The 13,184-nt window shown below is 52.6% G+C and overlaps 1 long non-coding RNA gene across 1 annotated transcript in view; it reads right to left on the bottom strand.

The window, feature by feature from the left end:
* Nucleotides 1-13,184, bottom strand: part of LOC109549262 (uncharacterized) — a 328,196-nt gene that overhangs the window by 288,365 nt on the left and 26,647 nt on the right. The window lies entirely within an intron of this gene.

Raw genomic sequence — 13,184 nt, 5'->3', positions numbered from 1 at the left:
TTGTGAAGTTGATGCAGGCAACACCTCAACAGCTGTTGCCTCAACGGCCGCAGCAGCAACAGACAACTGCAGCCTCAGCGGCAGAAGAGGCGGCGGCGAGCAGAGCCTCAGAAGCCTTCCCTTCTCTTCACTTCAGCAAATGAGAAAAGCTACGCCAAGTGATGGGGAGGGGGCTGGCTGCTCTAGAACCTCAGCTCTCCTCCAGGAGCCTGCACGGGCACGGGAGTTGCCATGAACACACACACCAGCAGGGCGGCTTCCAGCTGGCACGGGGAGTGGCACCCTCAGCGTTGCTGGGAGGAGCTGGGAAGGAAGGGGCCAGAGCAGCTTCTGGCTAGAGCTGAGAGGCAGCCATGACAAGAGGGGCGGGGGATCTCAAAGCCATAAGGTAGCACCGTGGAGATGAACACAACCCCTAACAAGGAAATCCATCTGTCTTTGAGACTCAGGAAGGGAGAATCCTTTCCCGAAGGTCACAGGGGAATGGAAAGGCCAAACTTTTCCAAAGGACCCAGGCTCTGCTTCAGAGAGTTAGAAACAGAGACGGTCGGTAAATAAACACAAGACGCCCAAGTAAACAGGTTCTCTCAGCCCTCTGAGCAATGCCAACCTGAGCCATGCTTCTGGACAAAGCACCCAGCCAATAATCCATGTCCTCACAGTACATAACGTTTGGGTAAGACATTAGATTTGCAAACGCCTTTTAGACGAGGCTTTACGTGTCAGTACGTTTGCTCAGGATTGCAGACCCTGCTCTCCACGGAAGCATCTCCTGTCAGTGGAAGCCCCAGTATCTCTTTGGATCAAACTGCTTCTCCATTCCTTTCCCCTACATCACACCCCTGGGACTTTAGGCTCCTAGAGTGGGAGGCCAGCACCCCCCGCAACCCAATCCAGACCAAGAGGCCTCCTCTCCTCTCCCAGCAGGCACTCGGCTAAAACATCTGAGAAGCAAGCACCCAGAGCAAGTGCAGGGAGGAGAACAGTGAACGCTGCCTCTGATAAACAAGCAAGGGGACCAACGCAGGCAAGAGTTAAAGCAAGCTCTGGATCCAGATGGCCTGGATTCAGAGCTGACTCCGTTCCTACCAGCTACGTATTCCTGCACGTGTTTTTAACCTCTGCGCCTCAACTTCCCCATCCAGAAAACAAAGATGGTTACAGCAGCACTCACACCACTGCTGAGGGACTTGGGCGAAAGAGTACAGGGCGGGGCCTAGCATGTTCCTGGGCCCTAGTGAATGTGTAGTAACAAATGGTGCTATAATGGGGCGGTGGGGTCAGGGCAGGTGGAGGCCTGCAGTCAAGGAGGCAATCTGGAACTGCACGAGGTATAGGAGACACGCCCTTCCTATGCCACTTGGTAAATTTCCGAAAAAGAAATCTGCCTGTGGACACACAACTTGCACTGACTCGAGGTTCCCATTACCTTATTGAAACGTCCCTTCTTCCTCTGGTCACCTTTTTTAAAGTCCCTGAATCCTAGCCCAGAGGGGCCCTCTGTGAGCCCTTGACCCCTGGGCTCCTTGGTGAAATGAGACTCCAAGGAGAGCAAGCGGGAATGGCAGGTGAGTCTCTCCTCTCCCTCACCCCTCCTCCCTCCGCCCTGAGCATCTTCCTCCACCAGGTCCCCGACACCTGTTGCCGTGAGTGCCAAGTCTTCCCCAGTGCGCCCCTCCCTCCATCCTGGGATTCCCCCTCCCGAGCCCACACCTGTATTGGTTAATCAAGCCGTGGAGGACGCGGTAATTGCCCAGCAGAAAACACGGGTGCAGATGTTAGGATGCGCCAGGGCAAAAGCACTAAATGAGATTCTTGTTTTCCAAACAGAGCCCGACATTTAATTACAGCCTTTCCCAGTGCTTATTAAAAACCCTTATTTTTTTCCTTATTGTTTTCCTGCATGGCGCATATTGAATCAGCCACTGCTGTTGTCTTGTTTTAGGAACGTTCATAAAAAGAACTGATGTGGAAAATTGCAAACACAGATTGTACCCAAACAATATCTTCTCCCTTTGCCTTTCTTTCTGGTCTTTCTTCCTCTGAATAACAACACCGGAGCTTGTATGCAGCGCACATCCAGGCTCTTTCCCAACAGCCAACAGCCAAACGGGGTCTTTTCGACACGCAGACACCACCCCTGCACCTGCCTGAGAAAAGAGTGTGGAGGCGACTGAGCCTCGCTCTGAGACCAGGAGGGGCAGGAACACACATCCTGTGGGAAAGGGGAGGGGACAGGTGAGAGGGGGGCCTAGAATCACAGACCATCAAAGCCAAAAGGGCCCTCAGCAGGAGTGGCCATTAAGTCCCCAGTCAGGTGTGCAAACAGCTGGCCCAGAGAGGGGAAGTGATAGAACGAGGACAAAACCAATTCTCCTGCCCAAATGGACTGGAGAACTTTCCACTAAAATACACAGCCCCCTCTTGCTTCTTGGGAGACTTGTATCCAGAAAGACCCTTGGACTCTTCTTTTTAACCCACAAAGTTCCTCATCAGAAAAGCGGGGGTGGTTTCTGGATGCCTCCTCAAGTGGAACATCCCACCTTGGGAACCAGCAGCGCTTCCTGCAAGTCCCATCACTGTTCCAAGGGGACCAGGTCCAGGTCACAGCCAGATATAGTGCCACCCAGACGCTCAAAAGCTTAATGGCCCACTCACCTCTGAATGCTGCCGCCTTTTGAAAAACTAGCCTGTTTCCCAGGCCTTTCTGCAAAAGTCTCCAGGGACAAAGTCATAAGGACACACTGGGGAAAGAGACTGGATCCCCGGGGGCGTTCCCAGGTCTCCACCGGAGCACCCCTGCCACCTTCTCCTGCTTGCCCCACTCGCCACCACTGCGCCACCAACTGGACTAGGAGCCCAGTTTCTGAAGGGGCAGCGTCTCCTCACTCCCCGGCATCTTCCCTCCCTGCTGCTCTCCTGACAGGCGTGGGGAGGGAGGGCACAATTAGTGCCAATTTACAGGAGTGATGTAGGCACGGGGAGGTTTCTCACTGAACAAGGAATAAAATTCTCTTCCTTCTCCTGTCCCCTGTTTCTCATAAGTCACCAGCAGCATTCTGGTGAGTTAACTCACCCATCCTCCATTCTCCTCAATATCCCTTTCCTTGTCAGGAACGCAGGGGAGAGCAGGGGGATGGAGCTGGTCCCCGCTGTCCCTGCTCCAGGCAGAACCCTGCTGAACTCACACTCTGCCACACTCTGCCCACCAGGACCCTCCCAGCTGAGGAGGGGCCTGTCTGTCCTTAGATAATGGGGCCGAGGCCGCGGCCATGTGACTACAGAAGAGGACTCTTGATCTCCTCCTGAAGTTCCTCCTGAACTTCTCGGTCCTCCAAATCCAATTTTTCAAGCTCACACAAGGAGGATAGGAGTTGGGGCAGAAGGAACCACGGAAAGAGAAGGCAACCGGCAGGTTCCTCTCTGACCCTCCCACCCTCACAGAGAGGGGAGGTCAGAAGTAGACCTCAAGGGGCATCCGGACCCAGTGCCCTGGTGTGCACGGCATCTTGTCCCTTTGGGGCTGGGGGCCACCCAGGAGCCCGGGTGAAGTGTGGCAAAGCCAAGAACAACTTCAACAATCTGGTGTCTCTGCTGATAATCTCGCCAGCAGAATCATGAACTTTGGAGCAAAAGGGCTGGGCCAGATGCTCTAATTGATTCTCCATTTCACCTTCTTTCTCCAGAGCTGGCAAAGCTAGAAACTACACTTTCCAGACCATCTTGTAGCTCAGTTCACTTTCAGTCAATTAGATGCATTCCTGCCAGATTTAGAGAGAGGTGCCCCGGGGGTCGGCATGTCTCTGCAGAGCTGTGGTCAGACAAGCAGGGCCAGGCAGACACAAGGGCTGGTGATGGCTGGGATCCAGGGTCCAGGGTCACATGACTGGTTTCAAGGGGGAGGGGGGGTGGCCGTGATGGTGACAGCAGAGGCAACCGTGATGGGGCAGTTTCCCTACCCGTAGCCTTCAACTTCAGTTAGCTCTTCCAGGGATTTTGTAAAGTCCTCATTCTCTGTATAAAATCCCTTTCTGCTTGAAATACCTAGAGTGGTTTCTGTTTCCTGCCTTAAAGACTGACTACAACATTACATACACATAGGGTCTATAGAGGTCTTTGTATCCATTTTGCATCTGAAGCCCAGAGAAGAGAAGTGACTTCCCCAAGGACCCACAGCAACTTACAAGAACATCTGGGACTGGACTCAACCTTCCCCAGTCTAACCCAGAGCTCATTTCAGCAGCAGGTGACGAGGAAAATAACTGTCCCTTTAAAACAGTCTTTCTTCTCTCCCCTAAGCCCTGTCCTCCCAGCCCCCATGGGTGTGTACGTGTGAGTCCATGTGTAAATTCACAGGCATAGCCACGTGTGTGCCCGGCACACATTAACATAGCACACACACCAATACTGAGGTGTTCTGTTCCTGGTGCCGCCAAAGTCCAAGTGGCTCAGCTGCAACCTCTGGGCTGTGGTTCTGCTAAAGTTCTTTCAGGGAACAAGTTTTCATTTCATGGACAATTCAGAATCTCCATTCAGAAGAAATGATGTTTTGCCAGACATTTTCCCACTTGAGAGACGGTCAGAATTCACGGTAAGAGCTGATAAAGGCAATGTAAGTCAGCAGCTTAGAAGAACAAATACGAATGCTGAACCGATGAGAAAAGTCTCTGAGAGTGATGCAGCCGACAACGTGTCTCTCCCTGGGGATGCTACTAACAGCCTGTCACCTGGGGCCCAGGGCAGAGCTCCACCAGCCAAAGACACACTTACAGACAGGGTTCACATCCACCAGCTCCCCGGAGCTGTGGGCGTGGGTTTTTCAGTTGGGCTCCGCTGGGACTTTAGGAAGTTGTGGCCACGCCTTTGGCTTGGGCAGAGCTTCCTTCCAAGAATGGAAAACTCTTGGACCTCAGGGAGATGACAGTGGTCAATGGAACAGCAAACATGGGAAGGGCATGTGGAGGAGGAGGGGGAATGGAAAGAGATCCCCCCGGGGAGCAGTGTACTTGAACTTCAGAGCGTCCATTATTATTCTCCCCCTCTTCCAGCTCTCCTTTTCTGAGTCCAAGATGAGCTGCATTATAAGAATCACTGGCGGGGGGCTTCCCTGGTGGCGCAGTGGTTGAGAGTCCGCCTGCCGATGCAGGGGACGCGGGTTCGTGCCCCAGTCCGGGAAGATCCCACATGCCCGGAGTGAGCCATGGCCGCTGAGCCTGCGCGTCTGGAGCCTGGAGAAGATTCCCCAGCTCTACCAGCCCTGGGGGCTAGGGCAGGCCAAGGGGTGCCTTCCTGTCGAAGCCCTCCCCCATCCTTCTCTATACCCCACAGCTCGGTGAGCCACAGAGTCCTTTGCCCCAAAGCTGGTCTACAGACCTGGCCCACCCATGGGAATGCTTTTATCAGACTTTATCAAAACGAAAATAAAAATAAGGATCATATAGGATATATGTGTGTGTGTGTGTGCGCGCGCGCGCAAGGTTGCCAACTGTCCTTTCTTGGGCAGTTACCCTTCGTTCTGAGATTACTCCCTTCCTGGGAAGAGTCCCTTTTTCATGTTAAAACATTGTTTCTTTTACATATTGATAATAATAGTAACGGTAGTTTTTTTGTTGTTGTTGTTAAGTCAGTGTTTCTTATCCTGTTCTTTTTTAACATTCTTGCTTTGACAAAAGAAGTCAGCTCCCTCATGTTAGCCCTGCTTGGTTGGTTTTTTTTTTTACTGGTCTGTGCAGTACAGAGGCCAACACCTCACCCCTTCCCTCCCCGTCACCTTTGCAAGACTCAGGCACAGAGGCCCAGCGTAGGCTCTGCCCTCCTCTCCTCTCGGGGGGGGCCCCCTTCCAATGCAGCCAAATGAGCATGCAAAATGAGCCAAAGAGAGAACCATTCTTCGGGCACACACACAGGCACGTACGCACACACACACGCACGCACGCACGCACGCACACACACACACACACACACCCATCGCATCATAAACTGCAGCCCGTATCTCTGCAAGCCTCCACTCAGATTGTGCTCCCCCATCACCCCAGGCCACAGGAATGGGCTCTCCATACAGAGGGGCCCCCACTAACCGAGTTTTTTCCACCTTCATCCTGCAGCCAACCACCCCAGCAAGCTGCAGGCTCACCCACTACAAAAGGAGGAAACTGAGGAAGGAGGTGGGTTCCCTGTGGGTTGGGAATGGGAAGAGATTTGGGGACTTTTTTGGGGGGTTCTAGCCACTGTCTACTTCTTTTCCCCAGGCTTTGAAACACTGTTGGGAAGCCTTCCCACCAGGATGTCAGCATAGCCGGACAAGGGCCTGATGACCAACAGGGGGGACAAGGGAGAATGACACGGGGAGAAATCCAGCTTCACCAGCAACCATCACTGTTGGAGCAGAGCAGAGCCGTGCACAAGAACAAAGGGAGACGTGGAGGCTGAGGAGGGAGGGCAGGGAGGACATCTTCGCCAGGACTCCATCCCGGAAGTTTACTAGGGAAGCAGCAGACGATCTGAGGAGACCCCACAGAGTCAGGGGCCCAGGCTGTCACGATGACGTGATCAGTGGGTAGCACTGGGGTGCCCCTCACAAACTCCCCAGCCCCTCCCAGAACACTCTCTCCTGGCTCTGGAGACAATGCCTCATCTGTCCAGCACGCGCCTGCTGACCATCCCTGGGCAGCTTCAGATCTCAGACCACAGGGCGCCCTGATGTACCCGCAGGTCAGGGAGAGCCTGAGCTCACTCTCCATGGAGTCATGCACTTCCGGTTACCATAGTTACCACAACCCCTTCTGACGCCTCCCACGGGTCAGAACTCAGACCCGGCTTCTCCCTCCCCAGCGGCCTGGCCTCCCTGTGGAGCCTGGCAGGTTGTCCTCAGGCATACAGAACAAGTCCCTTCTCCTCGGCCTGTGTTAGGGCAGACTCGGAGCCAAAACTCCTCTGCTCATCACAGCATTTTTGCCTCCATCCCTCACCTTCAATCTGCCAGGCCAAACCCAAACTGGCTCTGGGTTGCCATGGCAACTCATCCCGTAATCACATATGCCCTGACCCCAGAGCTAAGGGACTAGGATCTGTGCTTATAAATCTTTGGGGTGGCCATGGAAGAGGACAGTAGGTGTGGGGACACCGAGGCGACAGCACAGATGGAGGGGCTCTTTCTACGGTAAAAAACTGAGCATACGCAGATGAGAAACAAGACATTTCTTGAATCTGCCTACTTTTCTCTGGTCCTGACTGGCCTTAGCCCAATCCAGGCCACCGACTTCTCTCCCCTGGACTAAACTAGTAGCAAACAGGACCAGAGAAACATGGGAGCAGCCTCCTAGCTGGTCTCCCTGACTCCATGAGAGGCCCCTATAACCCACTCTCTGCCCGCAGCCAAGGGTTGTTTTATAACTAGGAAACGGGTTGTATCAGCCTCTACAAGACAACCTCCAGGGACTGCCTCTTGCCCTCAGGATAAAGTCCCCTCCTGGGGCCAGGCCCTTTGTGATCAGGCTCCAGCCACCACTCTGGTCCCAGCTCTCGTTTCATCCCTGAGCCCTCAAACCCTGCCCTGTTCTCTATGATCCAGTCACCCTAAACTTCCTGTAATTCCCCAAATGGACCTTTCTCTGCCCTCTGAGCCTTTGCATATGCTGTTCCCTCTGTCTAGACTGCTGATCCCCTTTGTCTAGCTAATACCTGTTCAGTCTTCATGGTTTACCTTAGTTACCACTTACTCCAGAAAGCCTTCCCTGATACCCGCACCAACTAAGCTGGGAGCCCCCGCATGTTCTCTCGTGGCCCTTTATCCTCCCTCTCTTTGAGGATTATCATATGTATTAGCCAGTCTACCTCCCCACCCAACTAGAAGCTTCCCAAAGGCAGGGATGACTGTCTTTACTCGTATCTGTATCCCTAACACTAAGCCCCTTGCACAACACAAGAGCCAAGGAATTCAATGTGTGAATGAATGAATGAACAAATGAATGACATGAAGATGGGAGGGGAGCTCCTGTGTGTACTGTCAATATATCAATTCAATTACAGAAAGCTAATGTAAGATATGCTGAATGATACCTCTCCAGTTGCCTTGGCTTGCAGAATCAGAGCTAAGGCCTCAAACCTGAAAATAACAGGCATGAAGTTACTTCCTACCTTCTTACAGAAGCTTCCAGAAACTTATGAGAAGGCTCTAACTACTCTCACATCTTCTTCCCCAAACACAGTTTATAGGAACAGAAGACAAGAGAGAAGTCAAGATAATTTTCAGAAATCCGGAGTGAAAGCCCTGGGGCAAAGAACACTGTGGACTTTTCCCCCCTCTCCCGTGGGGAGGGGAGGAAGATGTTTCCCTGAATCTGAGTCAAGAGAAGGCAGCTCCAACAGAATCAACTGTAGATGCCGGAAGTGCCTGCAAGAAGGAGATGCTGGATCTCATTCAACCCTAGCAGAAGGGTTGGGTCTGCCCCTGGTCCGTTTGGACACCTCTTTCCCCTCCCTCCTCCCCAGCCCCCAGGGCACGGACAGCCCAGAGCGTATTCCTACTGCACTGCTAAGGATAAAGGCTTCTGCTCCTAAGAGAGCAGCCAGCCCCTGACTGCACCGAAGCGTCTGGAGGAGAGCAGAGGAGCACTGACTCCGATGGGTAGCGCAGATGAAGGGTACACCAGACCAGACCAGGACCCCTTTATTTCCTCAGGGGGCCGGAAAGCCAGGGCTCTGTCTGAGATGTCACTAGGGGATGGGAGGGGAGACTCGTCCTGTATCCCTCTTTGTATCCCTCTAAGTCCAGACTGTTCAATAACCCAGTTTCATCAGGAGAGAGGGTAATTTGTGCATTGTTTGGGTCTGGAGAAATAAGGGCACTGGGGAGTATAACCATGAAAGAGTTCTCCCCCAGGGCTGGACATGAGCTTCCAGGCTCCCCATTCCCCTGTTATTTCAATTATAAAAGATTCAGTTTCTGGATGAAGGTTGGCATTAAGGTCAGCCATGTAAATGCTGAATCTACACCAAATGCTGCTTCCAGACAGCCGGAGAAGAAGACAGGACGGCTGCAGCACGGCGTCCTGAAGCAAATGCAAAGCAAGCCCAACTCAGCCGCACACATGGCAGCCCCGGCTCTACTCAGCTCTGGACAAGAACAGAACTCACACCTCTGAATCCGGAAATCGCATTTCTTCCCAGCCAGCCCCCATCCAAGAGGAAAACTTCACCCCTTTTGGTTCCTAAAATGATCTGTTCTCCTCTCCCCTCCCCTCTTCCCTGCCTCCAGCTCCTTCGGTCTAAATATTCATGACGTCATGAGTCATTAACATGCCTCCCAGGGTATCTTTAATAAATACGCTGAGGGAGAAAGGCTCCTGCTTGAATATTAGGTATGAAATTTATAAGACAAATAATTCTCCTAATTAAGGTGAATTTAGTCTTGTGCATTAGATTAAGAGAAAGAGAGGGAGAGTAAAAAAGGGAGCAGTGGCCACCAAAAAGCCCAGGGACCCAGCAGCAGAGCTGAGCTCAGCCATTTTAAATTCTAGCAGTGCATCCTCTGCTCCTTGGGACAGACAGCTCTGCAGCATCTCTGGGGCCAGAGCCAGGTAGCCAGGCAGGGCTCAGAAAGTATTCCTTCTTTTACCCCATCCCAGGTCCCTGTACAGAGGCCAGACTCTAATGCTTGATGTCCATCCAGAGAAATGGGACCTCTAGATCATTCTAGAGGGCCTGGCCTTGCAACCCCCAACCCAAGGGTGAGGTCCCCAGCCCTCGGCCAAGCCATCCTATCCAAGAGCCATCCTCCAGGACATTCATTCTCCATGTTTCCTTCCCACCGGGGTCCCGGGGTGCCTGTGAGTTTCTGTAGCTCTGGGTTGATTTCACGATGAAATTTGCCCAAAGCATTTTCACTGCTGTTACGGGCTGTTCACCCCTGGCCTGTTCATTATCCCCTAAAAAAAAGTCCCTCCCGGGACTTCCCTGGTGGCGCAGTGGTTAAGAATCCACTGACCAATGCAGGGCACATGGGTTCGATCCCTGGTCCAGGAAGATCCCACATGCCGCAGAGCAACTAAGCCCGTGCGCCACAACTACTGAGCCTGCGCTCTAGAGCCCATGAGCCACAACTACTGAGCCCGTGTGCTGCAACTACTGAAGCCCGCGTGCCTAGAGCCTGTGCTCCTCAACAAGAGAAGCCACCGCAATGAGAAGCCCGTGGGAAGTGGCTGCTAGTATAAGCTAACTTTCACTGGTAATGGGAGAGAAAACAGCCTCTGGCCCTTTCTGCAAAGGAGAAAAGCAGAAAAGTGCTCTGAATTCCAAATGGAAAAACAGATCAAAAGAAGGTGGGGCATCCCTAAGACCAGGAAGAGGATGCTGCCTCTGCTCCCTGCGACACGGGATCCAGGAGATCCTTGCTGCTCAAAGCCAGGCGGGGACAGCACTGCGGCACTCAAGAATAAAACCAGGGAACAGAAGAGCAACAGCCCTCTTGGGGGCAAGTGAGTGCAGGCAGAGCTCAGCCCAGATAAGGGCCTGAAGCTGATGAAACCCAAAGAAAATACAGATTTCTCAGTGCAGCAGAGTGATCGGCAGGATCTGATCTGGGATGGGGCTGCCTTAGAAGAGCTGGACCAATGTTCCAGGAGCTGAGGCTTCTCCGCACAAGACTTGCAGAAGGATGCTTCTCACGCACCTGTAATGCCCACCCAAAAGCAGGCTGGGTGAAAAGTGAAATCAAGAGTATGATCACAGCAATGCTTTATAAATATGCACAGAACAAACTGGAAAGAAACACAGCTAGTGCTCACAGTGGTTACCTCTAGGTCACAGAATTGCGGGTGATTTTTATGTATCTTCCCATCAGCCTTCCCCCTTAATTACTCTATTATTCTTAAGCATCTGTATGCTATAAATCCTTAAGCCTGCAGGCTCCTGTTGCATTTTAAATAACCAGTCTGAAAGCACGTTGTCAATAACTTCCTACAAGAGGGTAAGGAGCAGACAGACACGGGCTGCAACCGTAGGTAGCAGCTCCAGACAGACCCACAGGAGACGAGAGGCTGGTGGCTGGACACAGGGCCAGCTGGTCAATACCCTTGGAGCCAGGCCCAGAGCTCTATACCTGGAGGATCGCAGGCAGAAATCACATCAAGAACGAGAACGGGGAGAAGCCAAGAAGGCCGAGAAAGCAAAACACTGAGATTAAGGAATTCTGCTTGAGGAGCTGAGCTCAGTCTAGAAAGGGAATCTGGTTTGGGAGGGAGGGGAGCAGAGGGTACAGAATTAAAGGGGCACATGCAGAAGAGTGGGGTGCACCTGGCCTTGGTGGGGCACCCAGTAATTAACCCTGGGAAAGGAGAGCAGAATATGGGGGTGGGAAGGCCTGAGGCAGAGCTGGGGCATTCTCAGGTTCATCCATCAGGGTCAGGGACGTGCTCATTTGAGCTGGGCTGCGTGGGCGGCTGGAGAAGCCACCCGAGCCCTTCTGGCATTTCCTCTGGCGTCTGCATCCATTATGTTTGCTGATGTTCTCAGGAATTGGATTTTAGACTCCTGGGAGGGAAAGGACAGGGATAACGGGATTACAGCACTTCCTGGGCTTTCAACACACACACGCCATACAGAGAGTCACAGCAGGAAGGTGAGCTCCGGAAGGAGCTGGCTCAGGGCAGCAGCTGAGCCCCCTTCCCCCAGAGTCACTCCACCAGGGACACGTGAGTGGCCACCCTCCGAAGCTGCTGTGGCCTCTGCAGGCATCCTGCAGGACTTCTGACTCCTCTCAGCGCCCCCGCTCCCAACTTCCACCCCCAGGAAGCAGCTTCAACATACATACGATGGAAGGGGATGGGGGGGATGCCAGAGTGCACCGCCCACATCCACTCAGGACTGCAGGTCTGGCTTGGCTTGGATCCGTGGCACCCGAGAAAGCAAGCTTGCCAACTCCTCCTTCACCGTCAGAGATCACAGGGCGGGTATAAAGCTTTGCATTCCTTCATCCTACAGATTGTTACTGAGTAGCTAGTAGTGGGCCACAGACACAAAATGTCACTGCCCTTACTGAGCCTGCATTCCAGTGGAAGATGGAAAAAAACGAAACAAGCACAGACATGCACAAAATCTTATCTCCCCAACCTCCCCAACCTGGGACTGAGTCCCAGGGCTCAGTCCTTGGACCTCTTCTGTCCTCTCCTGTCCCCTCCTCTCTGCTTCCCTTGTCCTGTCCTCTCCTCCGCTCTCCTCCATCTATACCCACTGATGGCTCGCATATGTACATCTCTAGCCTAGGTGTCTCCCCTGAACTCACACCTATATCCTAATGTCTACTCGATATCTCCACTTGGATATACACATACAACCTTAAATTTAATATATTCAGGACTGAACTTCCAATCTTCCTCTCCCCACTAAATCCCCCATCCCAGTTCATGAGAACGCAATCCTTGCATTTGCCCAGGCCTAAAATCTTGAAGTCACCCTTCACTACTCTTCTTTCTCACACCCCATATCCAGTTTGTCAAGAAATCGCATAGGCTCTACCTACAGAATTGACTCAGAATCCAGCTGTTTCTCCCTTTACCTCTACTATCTGAGGTGAACCACCACCACCCTTTCTCACCTGGATCACTGCAATGGACCCTCAGATGGTCTCTACTTCCAGCCCTAGCCCTAGAGTCACTTCTCAACTCAGCACCCAGAGGGATCCTAGGTGGTGGGCATCACATCTCTGGCATTTCCCAGGCATGGACAGTCACCTGCCGATGGCCAGACAAACCAGGAGGGCTCAGGATCTAACACTAAATCCATCTAATGGGGCACAGCAGTCCCAGGAGAAAGTGCTCCTGTTTTAGGGACCAACAGAAAGAGTCCTTGTGTCCACAGGCAAGCTCCATATCTCAGGGACAAAACAACCTCCGGCAGAAGGCCAAATAACAGCAAGCAAAGGAAAGTCTGAGACAAAGATATGGGATGTTCTAGGGGAAAGAAAGGTACAACAATAGGACACTTGCTCGGGAGATTCTCAGCGGACAGAAAGCAGCCGTGGAGTGGAAGAGGGTCCTCCAGAAAACCATTACCCTGAGATTGGAGTTGCTAAGGAAATCCTCTGGGTCTCTTTAATACTGACTTACTCAACACTGAGGGGAACCAAGATGCTCCTTCTGCCTCTGTCTCAAGGAGCCATAATCCAGACTGAGACCAAAGACACTACC

This window comes from Tursiops truncatus, chromosome 9, assembly GCF_011762595.2.
Source record: "Tursiops truncatus isolate mTurTru1 chromosome 9, mTurTru1.mat.Y, whole genome shotgun sequence".
NCBI classification, from domain to species: Eukaryota; Metazoa; Chordata; class Mammalia; order Artiodactyla; family Delphinidae; genus Tursiops; species Tursiops truncatus.
The sequence above is the reverse complement of the archived record's forward strand: the minus strand, read 5'-3'. Positions and strand labels throughout refer to the sequence as shown.